This window comes from Protopterus annectens, chromosome 8.part0, assembly GCF_019279795.1.
Source record: "Protopterus annectens isolate FY-2018-M chromosome 8.part0, PAN1.0, whole genome shotgun sequence".
Taxonomy (NCBI): domain Eukaryota; kingdom Metazoa; phylum Chordata; order Ceratodontiformes; family Protopteridae; genus Protopterus; species Protopterus annectens.
The window spans coordinates 1,802,506,317-1,802,521,924 of record NC_056741.1 but is presented as its reverse complement, the minus strand read 5'-3'; the positions used below and the strand labels follow the sequence as shown (position 1 = coordinate 1,802,521,924).

The 15,608-nt window shown below is 39.4% G+C and overlaps 1 pseudogene; it reads left to right on the top strand.

The window, feature by feature from the left end:
* The window catches only part of LOC122808566, a 791,543-nt pseudogene that overhangs the window by 748,962 nt on the left and 26,973 nt on the right, over positions 1-15,608 (top strand).

Sequence of the window (15,608 nt, the reverse complement as noted above, 5' to 3'; positions counted from 1 at the left end):
TTATTGTGTAAAGTTTAAGGGGACAATTGAGACAATTTCTTAAACTTATGATAGCTTTGTTAAATGGAAGAACTGTTTAATTACTTGATCTGTGAAAAAGTTCAGTGAAGTCAAACTCCTGAAAATTGCATTCTGAAAGATATAGAGCTATGAGAAAGTCTAAACAAGATGAAATATCACTGACTGTCTCTGGTATATTTTGCAGTGTTGGTGTCATTGTTTCACACCGTTTCTCTCCAGTCTGACATTAAGTACTAGCCTGGTTATATTGCATGCTGCCTGATGATCTCTTTTATTGTGCTGAACGAAAAGCCAGTATATTAACACTAACCATTAACTGATTTGCCAAGATTTGGGGTACGATTTCCATGCATGTCCGATGCATATGACAGTAATCTTCGGAAAATGGCTTGGGATATTGCTAAAGAACTGGAATATACTGACTTCATCCAGGAAGGGGTCTACTGGATGATAGGTGTGCCTTCATATGAAACCATCGCTGAGAGTCGTATGCTCAAAACTCTGGGAGCAGATGCAGTTGGTAAGTCACAAAGAGTGCTGTCACTACACAGCTGCAGATTATGAATGCTGTTTTATTTTTCTGCTTCATATTGTAACCATCCTCATGATTTAAATGTAGAGTGCTCCGATTGTTATGACTGACTGCCTCATTGTGTCTTCAGATGTGGCAGATATCATAGCTGCTAAGTCTAAATGTATACAGCACCTTCTCTAAAAAGGGCACATTTTTTAACCACCAGAGGTAGCCATCTCTATTACAAAGAGACCGGTGCTATAGTTTTCTAGTCATTAGGTTCCCAAGTTATTTCTGTATCATAGAGATGGTGCCTTTATGTTTATCATCCAAGTACTGTACTTTTCTTTACTTGGTCTGTATTCTTGTTTTAATAGTGGTCTTGAATATGTAATAGAATTCTGCACATGTTTATTAGAAAAAAAAAATCTGTGAAAAAACTGCCCTTTAAGTAGGAGGTAATCGTTATGCATCTTTCTAGTCATGTCTCTGCTCATGCCACACAGGTAGGTGGTGTTTACTACTGCACATCCTGGTGTGTCCGAAAGTAAACAATCACCATCATAATCTCAGTATTGTGCCCATCTCTAATGTTGTATAAAGCTAGAGTGAAGAGTCTAAAGTAAAGGGGAGTGTGGTGGTATATCCTCCAATCCTACGGAATACGGGGGAGGGGGTTAACATATGCATTAGCACTGCAATAATTGCTGCCACATGCACAAACATTACACCTGATATGAACCCTTTGATACTCAGTTTTCCTTAATATTATGCAACAGTTAATAATGTGGGGCACACTGCTCCATACCTGCAATTATAATGCTAAGTCACAGGTGTGCCAGTAGTTTACTGACCATCTGGGTTGTACACCACAAGGGCAGGTCAGTCCTGGCCGAATAAATATGTGCGATACAACTACACTTGGGCAGCTTGAAGGACAGTTGCAGAGCAGTCTCTTTGCTGCTGCTTTTCTTGAAGCATTATATCCAGTTGCATATGAATGTATCTATAGCTTTGTTTATATGTGTATATGAATACATGTTTTAAATGTGTATGTTTTGAGTAAAACTGTAATTTCTTGGTACTTTATGTGAATGGGGTATGGGTTATGAATGGAGACATTGTATGTTTATGACTGTTATATGACTATATGAGAGAGCTGCAAATGGTAGGAAGCCCATGTGTGTCTGCATTGTATCACACTATCTGCAATGAGTGACCATATTCTGTATCTCTGATACAGAACGGTGATACACACCTTAGTCATAACTTGTTTGTGTACATATGTTATAGCTTCATAGTCTTGTGGACTATTATTATCCTAGCCATTTTCCCTTTTTGTGCCCAAGTTAACCTATCCTATTTGGTTAGAGATTGGCCTTACCTAGCCTGTGGCTGATAATTAATATATTACCCCTGCAGAGAATAACTGGTATCATGCAACAAAAAATTTGAGAAGACCCATGCATGGGAAAAAATATTTATGAGCTGCCAATGTCCATTAGTAGTCCAGGGGGCAATTCTAGGCAGGATTCTGTTTCCCATCCATAGATTCAAGATAAGCTTGAATATGGACAGGGCTGAGCTTTGTTTTACATGGATAGGGAGTCTATTCTAGAGGAGTAGTATCCCCTGTGAGATATGCCTATTTCTTCAAACTGTTCTGTTGATGTTGCAGAAGGTTTAGATCCCTACCCTCATTTTTTCTGATGTCATTTCCCTTGCTAATGTGTAGCAGTCTATCAGTACTAGGTTGGAGGATGCCTTGTATGTTAGACATAGGTCACCACTTAGCAGTCTGTAAAATATAAAGTATCATGACAGGCTTTTGGTCATCCATGTAGGACATACTGTTTAAGCCTTCTGTCATTTCAGTATGTTCTGCTCACCGGTATCACCTCTATGGCTCAGTAATGAATTGCATATTGTAAGATTTTGTGCTGTTGTGTCTGAATTGTATATGGAAATTCTAAGTGAATTAATTAAAAATATATTTCAGGTATAATAACATAAAGAAAGATAGACAACTTTATTTTATAGCGTGCACAAAAAAACAGGGTCTCAGCATTTTGTCTTCAAGTGGGTGATCATTACACTTTTTGTAAATTATAGCTGCTTATCAGCTTTCTTTTTTCTTTATTTGCTCTTTATTTTGTCGAGCATTTTCTCTTTCTGTTGTGTATTATTTCTCACTGAATTTCCTTACATTCAATACTGTGTCTCATGTCCATATTTACCCCAAGCTCTTTTAACTGTGCTACAATAGAATCATGACACACAGTCAAACTTTCACAAACTGAACTTCTAACAACTTAGCATAAACGTTCAAATTAAAATTTCGTCAAAGATTAAATTAATAAATAAATAAATAAAAACTTTTTTGTAGGGGGCACCCCCTTCTACTAATTATATACAAACCATCTCTAAGATGCCCGAATCCCCACTACACTATAATTTCACACAGAAAAAAATGGTTTGTGTGATCAGATTTTCGATCACATATACTGGCTTTTTTCCCTTCAATGAAATAAATATTTGACCAAAGGTAAGCATCCTGCTGTTAATGTAGCATAAAACCATATTTTTGTACTACCTAAAGCCAGTGTGCAATGTCAGATTTTTGACAGTGTTTTGGAAACGCTTGCTTTCATTGTCATGAAACAGTGGGAGGGCAGTAAAAGTTGTCCTCTTTTAACAAACTCATGTGTCTCACTTTATAAATTAGTTACTTTATCCTGCCTGCTTGCCTCCTGGGAGGATGGAAGGGATTCTAATAAAACCTTTCAGACCAACAGCCACTACCAGCTTGATTATGCAAGATACCTGAATGTAACACTGAAAGAATGTAGCAATAATGCACACCATTATTAACTGTATACACTAAGAAGTAATCATTGTTGGGAGTGTAGCTTAAATTGGACATGCCCAGTCAAGCACCATACCTCTTGGTTGCAGGGAACTGCATGAATTCAGACCCTCACTCTAAGTGACAAGTGTAGTCCCAAGATGGGACTGCAGCACATTTGCTGCTGGTTTGCAGTGCCATGTTTTGTAATATCAACATGCCGCAAGCTTTCAGTGTTGCTCTTAGAGATGTTTACCTCAGCTAGTGATACACATACTGCCATGAGTGCCATCCAAGATATTCAAAGAGGGGCCATTTCTAGTGTTAACCCCTCAGATATATAGACCTATGCTACTTACTTTGAATTTGTTTATCTAATCTTTTACTTTGTTAATTTTAATTTATTAATCAGAGTAGATAGCCACTTTTGGTTTCAGCCTAGGAGAAAAAAAAACTTATCGAAGAGTATACAATCTTACATTTACAATGAAAGTGAACATATGACAGTAGTACATATATTGCAGTTCAATTAGTAAGTTGCAATGAGATTTGACGTGGTAGAATAGACATTTACCTATGACTTAACAGATTCTAGGGTAGAGTCTTAAAGACCCATGAGTAAGTTAAACAAAGAGGGAAGGAGGGATGTCTGTAGAGCAGGACAGAACAGAGTATACCTGAATCGTATGATTTGAGGCTTGACAATGGCATTTGACCATTCCCTAGAGATGAACATTTAACTGAATGAAATTTTGTGTACAAAGATAAGAGGGTGGGTTTTGCTTCCCAGAGATTAGGATATAGTAATGAGAAACAGTGATCTGTTCATTGGAGTTCTGTTCTAGGAGTTTATAGTGCTAGGGCTACAGTTCTAAGATTGTGGGATGGCTGTACCATTATTAATTTGCATGCTAGAGAAGAATGAAAATGTATGGTCGCATACAAGTTTGAAAAGTAGTGACCCAAACAAGTCAGCACTCGGCTTCACTGGAAGACATTTTGCTTTTTGAAGTGTTTTGCAGTTATGCTCCTGTTTTGGGTAAAGTGTGATGAATCTGAAGATTTTGTTGTTGATTATTTGAAGGAGTGTGGCATTTTTTAGAGGCTTATTCTTGTTAGACCAATAACCTCCTTCTCGGGCAAAAATGGCTTAAAACCAAACCACAATCTGTCACTGAAAGTCGTTATGCTGAAAGCACAGTGTCCGTCATATATATAGCACAGTGTCCGTCTTATATATAGCACAGTGTCTGTCATATATATAGCACAAAGATGTCAGGAATAAAAATAAGAGCTCCAAAGTCCACATCATACATTAAGTAGTGCAGAGTTTATTAGCAACACAGTCCACAGATCATTATCCAAGATTAGATTAAGCGCATTCATTCCTAAACAACTGGAACTTCCTCAGAATTTGGATAGAAACAACATAACATCCTTAAAAATCATGCATTTAAAAACACAAACATACTTTTTACAAATTTGTTCACCATAGTAAAATACACTTAGTTGAAATGCATGCTAATAACATGAAATATGTCTAAAGTACAAAGTGCAAGCAACATTCATGATCCTACCATTTTGACCACCACAAAAGAAACATTAAATTCAGTAAAACTGATATAATAATAATAAATACAATAAAGATTAGTATGTGACATGATAAGCATAGCTGAACATAATGCCAAACATAAAAATAACTCAAGTTAAAAATACACGAATAAGTGATGTATGTGGGAGGTTGGTCTAATGGTTAAGGTGCTTACCTTACAGATACAAGGTGCAGGATTTGATTCTTGCGTGGGGTAATTAATTTGGTTAAAATGGCCCACAAGTGTAGTTAGCCCAATATGAACCCATGCATCTATAAACATTAATAACCTAATACCCGTATAGAACATCCACAGCAGCTAATAAAAATGTTGTTTGCATGATTGTTTTTTAAGTACTGCAGAGATAGAAACCATCTCATTCAAACCTGGGGGTTGGGTAGCATTAAGCCTGAGTTGCCATAGCAGTTCCTTAAACTCTAATCTCAATGACCAGTCCCCTCCTCTTGGTTGGATATTAACCTTTTCCAGTATAGCAAATTTAAAATCCCAGGTCCATGACAGCCAGGGGAGAGTTTGTAAAGTGTGTTATTATTGTTCTTCATCCTGATGTTATACAGGTGTTCATAGATCCTTTTACTTAGTGAACATTCTGTGAACACCTGTATAACATCAGGGTGAAGAACATTAATAATGCACTTTACAAACACTAGGGATTTTAAATTTGCCATACTGGAAAAGGTTAGGAAAAGGTCCTCTAGTATATCTGGATGAAAATGCACAAGATGTTTTTTTTTTTCTTTTTTACTGGTCTTGCCTTTTCCCATTTATCAATGTCATAGCCAAGCTTTAACATGAATATAATATACAGCCATTGTTTTCCTACTGTTTTTAAACACGTCTTGTTTGATACCATTTACAACTTTAACTGTCATGTATTTTTGCTTCTTTCCTGTTGTATTTGTATTGTACTTTATTCCTTATATCAAAGCATGAATCATCCTTGAAACAGAATTCTTTTTGATCCAGTAGGTCTAGACAGTTAATGAACTAAGCAAATAAATGAACAGAAGGTAGTTTTTGTGCATAACAAGTTAAATTTCTTCTGGCTGAACAGATGTACATTTACCACGCTTTCATACACAGTGGTGGTGCTGCGGTAGTGTTGTCGCCTCACAGTAAGACTCTGTCTGGTTCGATTCTCAGCCAGAGTGTCTTCTGCGTGGAGACATGCGTGAATGGGCATACCTTTGTTGAAGGTTGTGCATCAGGCCTGGCAAGCTGGTATGTAAAAATCAACTAGAACTAGAATCCGCCACATAACACAAGCACTCAGGTCACTACACAGCAAGTACAAATATGACTCAGTCATTGTACATGCCGGTGTGAACGACCTGAGACGTACCTCCCTGGACTACATGAAAAGAGACATAGAGGAGCTCTCTGATTATGTAGCCCAGGCCGGTATGACCCTGACCCTGAGCAGCATCTTACCCTCACCAAGAATGATGCCACAGTACAAAGACAAAATGATCAGTTTTAACAATTGGCTTAATTACTGGTGTCATTCAAAGGGGATCCAATGTCTGTCTGCTTGGGATGACATGCTCGACAAGCCACGCTGCTTTGCAAGGGATGGCTTGCACCTGTCACCCCTGGGCTTCCGGATATTGGCCAAGGCTCTTGCCACTCCCATAGTGCCTTTTTTAGGCAAGGCTCAAATGACAAACCTACCTCCCTAGAAAACACAAGTGGAAAAAAAATAAGGGTAATGCTGCTCAATGCCAGAAGTCTAAACCTCAAGATGCACGCCCTCGAAGCCCTCCTCATTATGGAGAACATCGATGTCTGTGCAGTGACTGAAACCTGGTTCAAGGCTCCTGAGAGCACCCCAGCACTATCAGGTTTTCCCTCATATCATGCTTTCCGGCCTCAAAACTTGGACCGAACCACAAAAGGAGGGGGAGTATCCATATTCATCAAAGGTACCCACACCTCCAGGTTAGTGGCAACGCACGAAGCATCGGAGACCCTCCAGGTGCAACTAACCATAGGCAAAACTGCCTTACAATTTGTAGCATGCTACAGACCACCCTCTCAAACTCAGGAACCCCACACAGCCTTCCTGAAGACACTGGAGAGTATGAATGTCTCTCCAAATACCATCATATTGGGAGACTTCAACTACCCAAACATAGACTGGGAACATTACTCAAGCCCAAACACCCTAGCCCAAAGGTTCCTAGAATTCATAAACTCAAATGCGATGGAACAACTAGTCACCATTTCCACAAGAGGAGACAATATACTAGACCTGATCATCACAAACATGGGGACAAAATGCTCCACACCGGAAGTATATCCCTCATTGGTAAGATCAGACCATAAATGAATCTCACTGGAAATCCACATCCCACCCCCACCCCCCTGCACAAAAGACCACAGTGAAGAACTTCTCAAAAGCCAACTTCACACTTCTTAAGACTGAAGTGGTATCCTTCAAGGTCCCTGGGCCAGTGGAAACCACAACCCACACTGCTGAATCCTTTGCAAATGCCTTCTACGGGCACCTTCAAGAATGCATGGATCATGCAATCCCAAATAAAACCAAGACCCATTCCCCCAAAGGAAGGTGCCCGGTCTGGTGGACCCCAGCCATAAACAAACTTTACAACAGAAGGAGAAAGCTACTACACGACAGAGCAAAATCCCTAAATGGGAAGGCATCTCTGATCAGTACTAGCAAAAAACTACGATCACTCATAAAATCATCCAAGGCCAACTTTGAGAGAAAAATCGCAAAAGACAATCACAAGGCCTTCTTTAGCTATGTTAGAAACCTGGGTGGAAACTCCCAGATATGCTCAGAGTTAGTCCAAAATGACAATTAATACACTGAACCCACTGACATTGCCAACATTCTGCCAGACAGGTTCAGTGCAAATTTCTCCACCCCCCCCCCCCAAAAGGAGAAATAACTATCCCAGCAGAGTGTATGAGAGCCGCCCTCTCTAAAGCTAAAAACACAGCATCAATGGGACCGGACGGTGTCCCAGGCTGTGTGCTACATGAACTCCAAGAGGAACTAAACCCAAACATAAGGCTGCTGTTTAATCTTAGCCTTACTACAGGATACGTACCCAAAGAGTGGCGTACGGCAACAGTGGTCCCACTTCACAAAGGCGGTGCTTCTACGGACCCTGGAAATTACCGCCCCATAAGCTTGACGAGCCTGGTCTGCAAAGCTACGGAGAGGATCATTATGGAACTCATAAACAAAGACATTGGGGACCTACAGACATTGGATCCTACCCAATTTGGCTTTGTCAAGGGCAGATCCTGCCTTTTGAACTTGGTCGACTTTTTTGAAACCGTCACTAAGGCCATTGATGAAGGTAAGGCAGTTCACACAGCCTACCTTGACCTTGCAAAAGCCTTTGACACAATACCACACTCAGGCATCATAGACAAACTCACCAGTTTAAATGTAAACCCATATGTCACGAGATGGGTTGCAAACTGGCTCAAGGACAGAACCCACAGGGTCAGAGTTGCTGGAGCTATGTCAGACTCTAAGCCAGTCACAAGCGGTGTCCCACAGGGCTCAGTTCTGGGACCCCTCTTGTTCAGCATTTATTTTTCTGAGGTACAGGCAAACATAGGAGGATTGTGGCTGACAAAGTTCACAGATGACTGCAAACTGGGCGCCATAATTGATACTCCAGTGGACACAAACATCCTTCAGAGAGGACTCATAGAAACAGATAATTGGTGCCAGAGCCATGGCCTTAAGCTTAACGCCAAAAAATGTATAGTCATACCCTTTGAGAAAAACAAGGTACCCACAAATTACCACATAGGTGGTAATCCATTAAGTACGGAAGAGGTAATCAGGGACCTAGGGACCCAGGTTGACAGTAACCTCTCATTTGACACTCACATTGCCAAAGTGGTTAGGAAGACCTTCTATATTGCCCACCTTATCATGAAGGGTTTCACATCTAGATCAAGAGAGGTCATTGTGCCCCTGTACTCATCTCTTATTAGGCCAATGATTGAGTACAATGCCCCATTTGGGATGTATCTTACCCGACACCTGCAGCAGTTGGAAAGACCCCAAATGTTCCTCACCAAGAGGATAAAGGGTCTTAAACATGTCATATGCTGCCCAACTGAAAAAACTCCAGCTCTATTCAGTCGCATACCGCCTACTCAGAGGTGACCTGTGCCTAACGTACAAGACCATGTCCAATCCGGAATTAATGGACATGCTCCACCTCAAAAAATCCAAATCCATCAGAGCCATGAGAGCAAGAGACTTAAACCTCAACACAGAAATAAATAGGACGTGCTGGAGGGACAGATTCATAACCCAGAGGCTCCCTACACTCTGGAACAGAATCCCAATCCATGTTAGGCAGAGCCCCTCACTAACTCTATTCAAGAGAAGTCTTGACGAGTGGATGGGAGATCGTAGGTTTACCCCGGGGGTCATCTCTGTGTCACTACTAGACAGAGGCACAGTAAACTAAACCCTAAATGGGCATAGTATTCTCATCCTAAGGGGTGGTGAAAGCCACACACACTCTGGCTAGGCTTATAAATGCCCTAGGGCAGATAGCCTAGTACGAACCTATGAACCTATGAACCTATGAACTGCCAGTCATTAGCGGACTGGAGTTCCGCTGTGGCGACCCCTAACCGGGAAAAGCCAAAAGACACAAAAATATATAAATATAATCAAATTTAATAGTATGAAGTGTTATACATAATTATACAATAAAGGATCATTACTTTTTAAAAATGAGCACTCTGGTGGGAAAGCTCAACTAGCGTGCCTGTTGTAAATTGAGCATATATACAAACAGAACAAAAGTCCAGCTGCTGAAGTGCCATTGAGCAGTCAGACTTTCCATTGGTATATGATGAGGGATAGAGCAAAATGTAAAAAAATTAGTATGTTTTGCAAAACTAAACAAAGAATAACCTACCTGAGTTTCCTTATATGTGTGCTATGTGCCTTTTAAAAACATTTTATTTAAACTGTTAAAAAATGAACAAGAATGGCAAGTCTGTTTTCTCTGTCACTTTTCCTCCACTGACTGATGTACAGTGCAAGTGTTGGAATGTTAAGTTCCACATGCATGTGCAGCATATGAGTACAGGGAAGGCAGTGCTGAAGAAGACTGAAGTGCCTTTATACAAATACATTAATTATGAAAGGTAAGCAATTTCTTTCTGAAATATCATTGTATAATAACAATATTCCACTCCTGTCTGTGGCATACCTCTCACCTGTCCAGATTTTCACAGAATATCCTGATTTTTGCCTCATATTTTTGGTCTGTTTCTCCAAAGATTCTGGTTTTCTTCCAAAACATTGGCAAATCATTGAGGACTGAAGTCAGAAAATAATGACAGAAATGTGAGTTTTAGACTTCATATCCTTTATAAAATTCATGCTGATGCAAAACATGTTATTCTATCAACTTTCTAAGTTTGTAAGAGCAATATTTAAAATTGTCCTTATTTTTTAGCCTTTGTCCCCCAATTCATTATGGCTTTGTCCAGTTTCTTGCTTTAAGAGATTGAGAGGTATGGTCTGTGGATGTATCAGGATCTACCCACAGTTAGCTTTGTTTAATCACCCAGGCTTCACCCTCATGATCAAACCACATCAACCATGGGTAACATGCTCACACACATTTGTGGATTATTGCTTAATTATGTATGTTCACCTCCTAAACTACCCTATAAAACATCATCCAATGACCATCTACTCTTTGGCTTGTTATCAGTAGTCATATTGGAGCCGTAGAGAAGAAGTGGATGCACTTTTGCTAGCTAGTCACTGCAATAAACTGCTATGCCTTGTTTACCTATACGTTTCACATTCATTTATTTAATATTCCAATCTGGCCTTACTCAAAAAAATAAATCATAAAGTCATTGAAAGGCATAGTCCTGATGATGTTTTTGACAATCTTTTCAGAGACAGCTATTTTAGGATAAACCTGAAAAAAAAACACATGGACAATTATATTATACCACAAATCACCAAGTTCTCCAGAACGTTATTATATTTTTACGTTAGCAGTCTCCCTGTTCTCAACATAAGATCTCCGTGAGCCCACAGTCCTGGAGAATCAAACCACACTGGGAATCATACAGTTTTGTTACATCTTTGATGGCATAGTTGTCATTGCAACCTGCCAGAATTTTTGTTGTACAAATGGTGCAGTACTACAGTTTTCAAAGTATCAAAACTTCTTAATGTTGCATACAGAGTACAGAAGATTTTTTGTGGCTGATGTTTGGAAGGAGAAATATGTTTGTTTTCCTTTTCAGTGGGTGCATGCCTTAGGGATTGTCTTCTAGGTATTTCAGGCTCTTCAGCATCAGGATAGTTGAATGTGGAATGGAGAAGGGAGGTAACATCTGTGGGTCAGATGTCTCTCTTTCCAACTTGTAATGAATTTGGAATTGATTGTAATGTTTAGGGAGGATATAGCTCACAGCATGGGAGGTGGGGCCATAAGAGGCTTTTATTCCCATATAACACATTTTTTTTAATTATTTTATTTACGTATGGTATCCCCTTGCCAGCAATTCACTTACTTGCAGCTTTGCTGATCTTGTGTTTGGAAAATCATATTCCTTGTTATGACAACTGATGGAATCTAACCTCAACAAACATTTTTGTGTGATAGAACAAACATTGTGGTCTGTCAGTCTATCCCATAAATATTGTATATCACATTTTATTATTTATTATGTTGTATGGGATCATAGGAGGTTGCTAGTCTAGAGCCTTTTAAAAACTAGCCATTCATGACCCAGTTTTCCCAGTTATCATTACCCTGGGACTAGGATGCCTTTATTATATGCCTGTGCCATAGGGCATCTACAAGCTGCCGCTGTCCATAAGGGACACAGGTGACAAGCTAGAGGGGAATTTACAATTTTCCATCCATTGGGCCAAACTGCATTTGAATAGACATATGGAAGACCTCTGCTTCACAGGAATAGAGAGTCTGTTCCAGAGAAGGGTTAATCTCTGAGTCAAATACCTGTCCCTCCAACATGTTTTGTTTATGCCACAGAGGAGGTTTACAGCATTATTTTGGGTAATTCTAGTGCTGTCTATTTTGTAATTTTGTTATTTTGTGAATGTGTAGCAGATCCATCAGGGCTAGATCAGAGAATGCCTTGTAGCTTAAGCACAGACTGCCCCTCAGTAGTCTGTAGGAGACTGAGTACAGGGACAGGGCATTCAGGCACTCTGCACAGGACATTTTATTTACACCCTATATATTCTATTAGTGAGGAACCTCTGTGACCACTCCAGCTGTTGCAAATGCCAGGTTAGATACATGCTGGATGATGCATTGTACTCAATGTTTAGTCTAATGAGGGCTGACAGTAGTGGAACTATGATCTCCTTAGATCTGGATATCATGTCCTTACTTATATATTGTGCCACGTAGAAGGATTTACTCACCACCATGGACATGATTATCAAAGTTCAGATTTCAGCCAACCTGAGTTCTCAAGTCCCCTCCCACTGTGTCTATTCTTAGGGAAGATCTAGCAGTGTTGTAATTTGCAGGGGTGATCATCTTCCCAAAGGGTATAATCATGCATGTTTTGCATTGAATTTTAGATCATGACTCTGGCACCAGTTACTCGTCTGTGTATCTCTGGGGATTCAATGACAGCACCCAGTTTGCAGTCAGTAAATTTGGTTAGCCAAAGCCTTGCCTTGACTTCCCAGTACTGAAACCTGCAGGACATCATTAGTAACAGGCCTGTTAGTGGAGGTGGATTCCCCCACTCTAACTTTATGTATCCTATCCATTAGCCATTTGGCTATCAGTAGGGTGACAAACAGATTTATGCCTACATTTGTGAGTTTGTCTACAATACCCAAGTGAGGTATTGTGTCAAATAACTTTGAGGTTGAGGTAGGCAGTATGTAGTGTTTTGCCCACTTATGTGGCTCTGGTGCCTTTCTCAAAGGAGTCCACCAGGTTTAGTAGCATGACCTGCCCTTGATGAAACCAAACTGGGATGGGTCCAGTGTTTGACGTTTTCATATGTCCTTGGTTATTAGGCCCATGATAATGTTTTTTCATGGCATTGCATATAAGACTAGTCAAACTTATAGGTCTGCAGTTTCCTGGGTGTGTTGTTGGGTCCCCCATTGTGTAAAGGGATGACCGTTGCAGTCCTCCATTCTTTGTGGACGAATCCTGCTTGGAGGTTGTGGGTGAATGGAGATTCTAATGAGCTTGACAGGTCATGTCTCAAGTTTCTAAATTGTCAATATAAATTGTATTTATCCTTGCCCTTGAGACTGATTTGGTTATGTGGACCCCTTCACTTACCGGGTCTTAAAATATATGTAAGCTGTATACCATGCAAGCATTTTGCCAAACCTGCTGATCATGGCCAAAAATGGTTTTGTGACCAGGCCACATACTACATCAATAAATGATATCAATAAGCACATGAATAAACAAGCTGTCTAACTTACAGTTTGCTATTTCTTAAGTAATAACCATAATATTCTTACATACTCAAAGGCTGTCTCTCATTGTCTTGCATAGTCTGTCATTATTGGGGGTTCTGTTGTTGTTGCAATTTTTTTTTTATCCAGTGCTAGGAATTCAGAAAAAGTCATGGTCCTTGTTCTATGCAAAGTCAACTGACATTACATACATATTCTAGACTGATGATGCATGCATCTATAGACCCATCTTAAATTGGAATTCTCTACGTTTAGTTTCCACCTGCCAAAGACTACTGAAAAAATCCCTAAAATAAGTAGCAGTATAAAGAAACAAACATTGGTCTGACAACAGTTCTACAGATGACTGACTGTTAAATGCATTAGGTGGAATTACGCAACATGTTTAATAATGTGCATCTCAGTGTTTGTTCTCCTTATCAAGGTTTGCAGCTCATGGTTCAGGGTCCAGACAAGACTTATGTTATTTCTGTTATACTCAAGGAATGCTGGAGATACAACCTGGCCATGATGCTTAATGGGAAAATTAGAACAGTATAAAGAGGAATCAAAGTGCTTAATTATTTATAATAAAGTGAATACTGTGACAGTCTTTCTGCATCAAGGTTTGTTTCAGTTCTAAAATTACAGATATGGCACAATACCAGAGGTGCATATATCTTATCACACCTGCAGAATATAGCCTTGTCACATGACTGCACCTATTCTTTCTGCCTTCTCTGAATCCCTTCATATGTGCAAGTTGTAGCATGCGCTCACTACTGTGCAACAGAATCAGAAAGGCATATCACCAACATACACCCCATTACTGTTGTGCACTAACCCTTCCCTGCTCCTAACCCCAGCTCTGCATCTTATCTTAAGAAAAAAACATTTCCATATCATTAGCACCTAACAAGACACTCAGATAATCACAACATCCAGCACCACACAGAACCGTAAATCAGTCCCCTTCCCTAGCCCTTACTTTCTTAACATGCAAACTGTCTCATACACAATTCTACCCCTAATGCCAAAACCTTTGGTATATCCAAATGTTTCAGCATAAAACACATTCCACACTTACCACAAGCATAAGCACTTGATCTTCCTTTTTCTAACACCTCCAGACTTTGATAACAAGTGCTTTTGATAAATTTCCTACTTACTTTAGTCTGCCTGTGAGTTATGTACCTGCTATGTAGAGGACTTCATTTTATGTGTGTGTGTGTGTGTGTGTGTGTGTGTGTGTGTGTGTGTGTGTGTGTGTGTGTGTGTGTGTGTGTGTGTGCGTGTGTGTGTGTGTGTGTGTATTTGTGGAGCTAGTAAAATTAATATTACAGCAGTGAGGGTAATATGCCCTTTCCTCACTGTAGTGCAACCTCAGAGTTGGTATATTTAAATAGCAGGGGTTGTGGAGGTGTAAGGGGGCTAGGCCCCTTGCAAAAACATTGATTTTTGGATGTGTTTAGTTTCTGTTCATCTTTTTGGTTTAGATCTTTTAATCAGCTATATTCGTGTTGACTTTATATATATATATATATATATATATATATATATGTATGTATTTGAAATTTGTTGACCGGATTACTCTGACTGAGCTGTTGCCCTTTTACAGCAGAGGCCCAGGGAGAAAAGCTCCACAGTTAACACATATGCAATATATAGTGCAATGTTTCAAAAACATAAGTTTGTAGTTAATTTTTAATGTTAAAGAACCAAGGTAATATATAAAGATATATAGTTATTATCAAGAACACTGTTACAAAGAATATACGTATTATAGCAATATAGAAAAGTAATGTCTGAAAGCATTAGCCTCTAGATATTTAGTTAAACAATAGTAAAGACATGAACATATATGAGTAGAAAGTTAGAGTAGGTAGTCTGAGCTATATACAAGTTAGTTTCAACAGATTAGGGTTACTGAAAAATGGAAAAGAATAAAAAGGGAGAGAAGATGGAAAGGTAGATAGTTAAGGAGGGTATGTGCATTTGCAGATCCAAGTGCTTCTTAGAAAGTGTTTGGTTGCAGTTTTGAATTGTTTAGGTTGCTTAATACTTCTGATATCTAGGCAGAGCTTGTTCCAAGAGAGGGCTAGGGAGAAGCTATAGAGGCTTTGTCCAATTTTGTTTTTTGGCTTGTTAATTTGAAGTAATATATATATA